This window comes from Artibeus jamaicensis, unplaced genomic scaffold (genome assembly GCF_021234435.1).
Source record: "Artibeus jamaicensis isolate MK-2021 breed Jamaican fruit bat unplaced genomic scaffold, CSHL_Jam_final contig_252, whole genome shotgun sequence".
Classification (NCBI taxonomy): domain Eukaryota; kingdom Metazoa; phylum Chordata; class Mammalia; order Chiroptera; family Phyllostomidae; genus Artibeus; species Artibeus jamaicensis.
In genome coordinates this window covers 3,822,706-3,828,886 of record NW_026521538.1, presented here as the reverse complement: position 1 = coordinate 3,828,886, position 6,181 = coordinate 3,822,706, and positions in this window count along the sequence as shown.

The following is a 6,181-nucleotide window of genomic DNA, read 5'->3' as shown; positions in this document are numbered from 1 at the left end:
CGCCGCTTCTCCCACTTAAAGGGCCAGAACAGACCAAAAATGTCGCAGGAAGACCTCAAAGCCCCAGAGATAAATCTAAGCGATGAAGAAATAGCAAAACTCTCAGACGCACAGTTTAAAACACTGGTCATCAGCTTCCTCACAGATCTGGTTGATTATAGCCACAAATTAGAGAAACATATGAAGGCTAAACTAATGGAAATGAATGGAATTCCACAGGAAACCCATAGCGATGAAAAGGAAACTGGGACTCAAATCAATGGAGTGGACCAGAAGAAAGCAAATAATGGCCAAACAGAAAAGAGTCAAGGAGCAAGAATTCAAAGAAATGAGGAGAGTCTTAGGAACCTCCAGGACATCTTTAAACGCTCCAATATCCGAATTATAGGGGTACCAGAAGGGGGAAAGGCACAGCCACCAGTGGAAAACTTATTTGAACAAATAATAAAAGAAAATTTCCCCAATCTGGCAAAGGAAATAGACTTCCAAGAAATCCAAGAAGCTCAGAGAGTACCAAAAAAGTTGGACTCAAGAAGAAACACACCAAGGCACATCATAATTACATTAGCCAAAATTAAAATGAAGGAGAGAATCCTAGAAGCAGCAAGAGCTAAGGGGACAATCACCTACAAAGGAGTCCCCATCAGACTGTCAACGGATTTCTCAAAAGAGACCTTACAGGCAAGAAGGGGCTGGAAAGAAATATTCCAAGTCATGAAATCTAAAGACCTACAACCAAGATTGCTCTATCCAGCAAAACTTTCATTTAGAATGGAAGGACAGATAAAGTGCTTCTCAGATAAGATCAAATTCAAGGAGTTCATCATCACCAAGCCCTTATTATATGAAATGTTAAAGGGACTTATCTAAGAAAAAGAAGTTAAAGAAACATGAACAGTGAAAGGACAACAAGCTCACAGTTATTAACAACCACACCTAAAACGAAAGCAAACTAAAAGGACAGCTAGATCAGGAATGAAGATCCTGATGAAATGAAGATCTCAAGGAGGGTTAGCAACAGGGGAGTGGGAGGAGGAGAAGAGGGGAGAAGGTACAGAAAATAAGTAGCATAGACAGTAGATAGAAAATAGATGGGGGGGCAAGAATAGCATGGGAAATATAGAACCTAAAGGACTTGAGACACATGGACATAAACTAAAGGGGGGTAATGGTGGGGACGGGGGGTAGGGTGGAGGGGAATGAAGGGGGGAATAGAACAACTGTAACAGCATAATCAATTTAAAAAAATAAATAAAAAAAAAGAAATAGCAATATTCAGTGTGAACCTACACACGTACAATTTATATATTTATGCACAAAACATTAACCTTAGCTGTAGAATTGTAGGTAATTTTTAATTTCCTTTTTGCTTGTCTGTATTTTCTGGGGTTTTTCATAATTATCAGGTATTATTTATGTATTAATATTTTAAAGCAATTTTTTTGTATCGTGGTAAAAACATGATGTAAAATTTATACCATTTCTTTTTTTTTAAGATTTTATTTCTTTAGAAGGGAAGGGAAGGAGAGAGGAGAGACGGAGATCAATGTATCAATGTATGGTCGCCTCTCGTGGGTTCCCATCTGTGAACTGGCCTGCAACCCAGGCATGTGCCCTGACTAGGAATCGAACCATGATTCTTTGGTTTGCAGGCCTGCATTCAATCCACTGAGCTACACCAGCCAGGGATACACCATTTCTAAGTGTACAGTTCAGTAGTGCTAAATATACTCTCTCCATTGTATGACCACTTTCCAGAACTTTCTCATCTTGCAAAACTGAAACTCAGTAACCATTAGACAAGAACTCCTTGTTACCCACTTCCCCTAGTAAAGCAAGTGTTCTTTGAAAATCAATCAATCAATCAATCAATTACTTTAATTGAAAAAGGTTATCTAGCCTTCACCAGTGCTAACAACTTTCCAGGCCATGTGTGGGGCTGGCCTAACAGAATCTAGAAGAGCCTCAGAAGTAGTCAGACTGCACCATCCCCAACTCTTTGCCACACTGGTCTTCACCAACTGCTGCTGAAATTAGTACTGCAGTACTACGAAGCGGGAGGGAGCAGTCAGGAGAGCTGAGAGAAAACCCCTAGGCACTCTGAGCTTTCACCTGCGGAAGACTTAAAAAGAGCTGACAGGAGGCCCTCCAATGTAATTCCGACCTTCGCAGAGAGTGAGGCAGCCCCCATCATTCTTGGGATTGCCATGGAAAGCAGTGGCAGAAGGGCTGAATGAAATCCCCCAAGAAAATAGAAAGCAGGAGGCAGGACTCAGGACAAAGAGAGCTCCACAACTACCCAGAGAATTTTATCAAGGTTTTCCTCACCTGAGTCCTACCCCAAGAGAAACAAGTCGCCTGTAGGTGCACCTTGTCCCAGCCTAGATCCCTTTTGTCCACAGTTCACCTTCTCTGGCTCCTCTAGTGAGTGCTGCAGTTAGTGATTGGCTCTTACAAGCCAAGTCGTTTTTCAGATGTGCATTTAGTGACTATTTTTCCCCTCTGGTGTCAGTGATGTGGGATTTTGGTTGTCTGACCATTGGCAGGGATTTCTACCAGGTGGGACCCAATCTGTGGCAGGTGGCAGACAACAGGAAAAGTGAATTTGCTAATTTTGTTTATTTCTGTCTGTCTTGAAGATTCTGGTATTTCCTGGTATTTATCATTGTAAGTTTGAGACATCAGTAGCATGTCCTTATGATCAGAGATAGAATTTATTGTGTATATTTGCTTTGTATGTATACCAACATGAGTTCCTGTAATTCTAAGTATCGAAGCCTTCTTCCTCCCTCTAAACCTGTGGATTTTTTTCATGTTTACCCTTTAGTTGTCAATATCTGAAAAGTACAATTCCTGTATCAGAAATGATGAAAATATACAGTAGGTCTCTATAGGAACTTTTGATTTTAATAAAAGACAATATCCTAAAATAGACAGGAACAAAATCTCTAACACACAGGGGTCAAATTTTTTTGATTAGCATACTAAAGCCTCTAGATGAACTCAAGGAACCTCAAGAAAGACAGAAACCTGATAGCCCAATTATTTTCTCATATGATTATGTTTTATGATTTATCTACACCCAGTGTATTTGTCCTCTGTAGTTAGATCAATTAAATTTAGACAGGAATTTGTTATGTTTACTTTTCAGTTCCTCAAGATGCACAGTGTAAACTACTCTTATGTAGTCAAATGGTCTTCTCATACTTACCACATAAGGTGTAAGTGCATAAATAAAACCTGGCTAAAAACCAGGTGCCCAAATGTTTGTTAGGGATTTGTGGCTGTCCTCAGAGTTGTTGCCTTCTGACACCGTTAAATATCTGAATGGTTAACTGTTAAATGGTCATTATCCCAAGTTAATATCCATTTGATGATCTTTTCTCAAAAAAGAAATGAAATCCTCATGTGTGAATCCATTCCTTTACGAGATAATTTTGTCCAAAAGGGAGAAGAGAAATTCTGCTGAGAGAAGTTAATGGTCCTGACCTGGCTTCCCCAAAGTGGGGGGTGCGAACAGCATACAGAAGGCACTAGACAGCTTGCCATACACGCTTCAAAGCCAAACTCCAAAGGCTTTCAGAAAATTCACAAATATCTAAAATCGTTTTCCTTGATGACTCAGTCAGCCCACTCCCCCGACCTTCCATACTTTGCCTCTGTAATGCCCTCCAGCTAATCAGCATAATCAAGAAAAACCCTTAATTTTCCCAAACTCTATGTTTTCCTCCTTTCCCATCTCTTTTATAAATCCTGGTTTTACTTCTGTGTGTTGACAACAGTGTAATAACAGTCTCCCTCGTGCATAAAAGAACTTGCATGCAGATATCTAAGTGAGCTGTTCTTTGACAAAGTGTTGGTTCTCTGCCTCTCTAATTGGCAGATGAAAGAGGATGCATTGACTAGGTTTGTATAGCAAGTAGTTGTAAGAGCAAACTGGCTATGCTTGGAAATGTTCATTGGGCCTGAACAGAGGGCCTGTTGAGTGGTATGGTGTGAGCTGGGGTCATTTTCTAAAATTAAAGTACAAGTCCCCTATGATGTCTACTGCAAACAAGAGGAGCAAAAGGTGACTGATAGGAATAAGCTAATTTTGTCAAAATTTAAGTTTTAAAACAAGCAGGATTTGTACTTTTTTGTGCTTAAAGCATTCTGAGTACCCCCCCAAAAAAAGAAAAAGGAGAAGGTGAAGGATCTGAATAGTCATTAAAACAGGTGTTTTGGTTACAGAATATTTATTGACATGGATAGTGACTAAAAACTTGCCCCAAATTAATGGTAGAAACCAAAGCACAAATCTAGAAACTTCAAAGCACACCAAACAGGATAAATGCAAAACAGACAAACAAACGAAAATCACACCTAGTCATATTATGTTTACATTTCAGAAAATCAAAGATAAAGAAAAAACTGAGAGATGCCAGAGGAAAAAACATCTTACCTATAGAGAAGCAAAGGTAAGAATTACATCTGATTTCTCCTTAGAGACAGTACAAGCAAGAAGAGAGTGGAATAAAGTATTTAAAATATTGAGAGAAAGAAACCCCTAGAATTCTATGCCCTGCAAAACTATCCTTCAAAAGTGAAGGATAAATAAAAACTTTCTCAGACAAAAAATACTGAGAAAATCTGTTGTCAATGCACCTGTCACGCAAGAATTGTTTTTAAAAAGTTTTTTTAAGAGAAGGAACATTATAAAGGGGCTAAAGCTTATGAAAAGAAGGGGAAAATAGCTGTGCAATTTCAGGCAAAACAGACCTCAGACCAAGGAAAATGATCAGGGATAAAAAGGACATTACATAGCGATGCAGTGTCAATCGTTCGTGAAGACAGGACAACCTTCCTCCCTCAGATAACTTAATTGCACATTGTTAAGTGAAAGAAGCCATCAGAACAGGCTGCGTACTGTGTGATTCAAACTATATGACATTCTGCAAGAAAGCTATGGAGACAATAAAAGGGTCAGTGGTTGCCCAGTGTTGGAGGGGAGGGAGGATTTTTCAGGGCAGTTAAACAGTTCCACAGGACACCAATGGGTTCATGTCATTATAAGTTTGCCCAAATCCAAAGAATGTACAACTCCAAGAATGAGTCCAAATATAAAGTATGGCCATGGGTGACAATGAAGTGCCAGCGTAGGTACAACTGTAACAAACGTACCACTCTGTCGGGGAGTGTTAGCTAAGTTGATAATAGGAGAGGCTCAGCATATGTGGGTGCAGGGCTAGATGAGAAATCTCTACGTTTAATTTTCCTGTGAACCTACAACTGCTTTCAAATATAGTCTGTTTTTTTAAGAAGCAAAAAATTAGAAAGCAACCAGCAGCATAGTATGTATGATTCCATTTTGACATAAAATTTGTATACTTGTATGTATCCAAATAATATGTATACTTGTATTCAAGTATACAAGTATACTTGTATGTATTCAAATAATATGCATTAATTCAAATGAACTATCAATATTGATAATTCCTTGAGCAAGGGAGAGCAGGGTCTTTGGAGATTTCCCTGTTCCCATTATACATTGGCAAGGGTAGAGTAAATGTCAAAGAAGTTTGTGCAAGCCAGCACAGGCTCTGGGAGAAGTTATGGAGATAATTGCAGGACCGTTATCTGAAATCTCTTTAAATCACTGAGAATAAGAAAAGTATCAAAAGACTAGATGGTCACCCTGGCTGGTGTAGCTCAGTGGATTGAGTGCAAGCTGTGAACCAAAGGGTCGTTGGTTCGATTCCCAGTAAGGGCACATGTCTGCGTTGCAGGATAGGTCCCCAGTGGAGGTCACATGAGAAGCAACCACACATTGATGTTTCTCTCCCCCTCGTTCTCCCTCCTTTCCCCTCTCTTTAAAAATAAATAAATAAATGTAAAATCTTTAAAAAAAGACTGGATGGGGCAAATGCCTTAGTTTTTTTAGTAGGAAGGTGCTGAAAATCAGATAAAGCCTAACATTAACCACTGGAAAGTTCTAGACAGTTTTGCTGAAGAACAAACATTTTAGGAGTTTTGGAAGAAAAATGATCATTAAGAACCAGAATGAATACTTTAAGAAAAAACTAGGCAACCTAATTTAATTTCCTCTTTTGATGCGATTTTTACATCGGCAGCTGGTATAGTTTATCCTGAACTCAGCAAGGTCTTTAGTTGTTTGAATAATTATACAGGTTCTGGCAGAAGT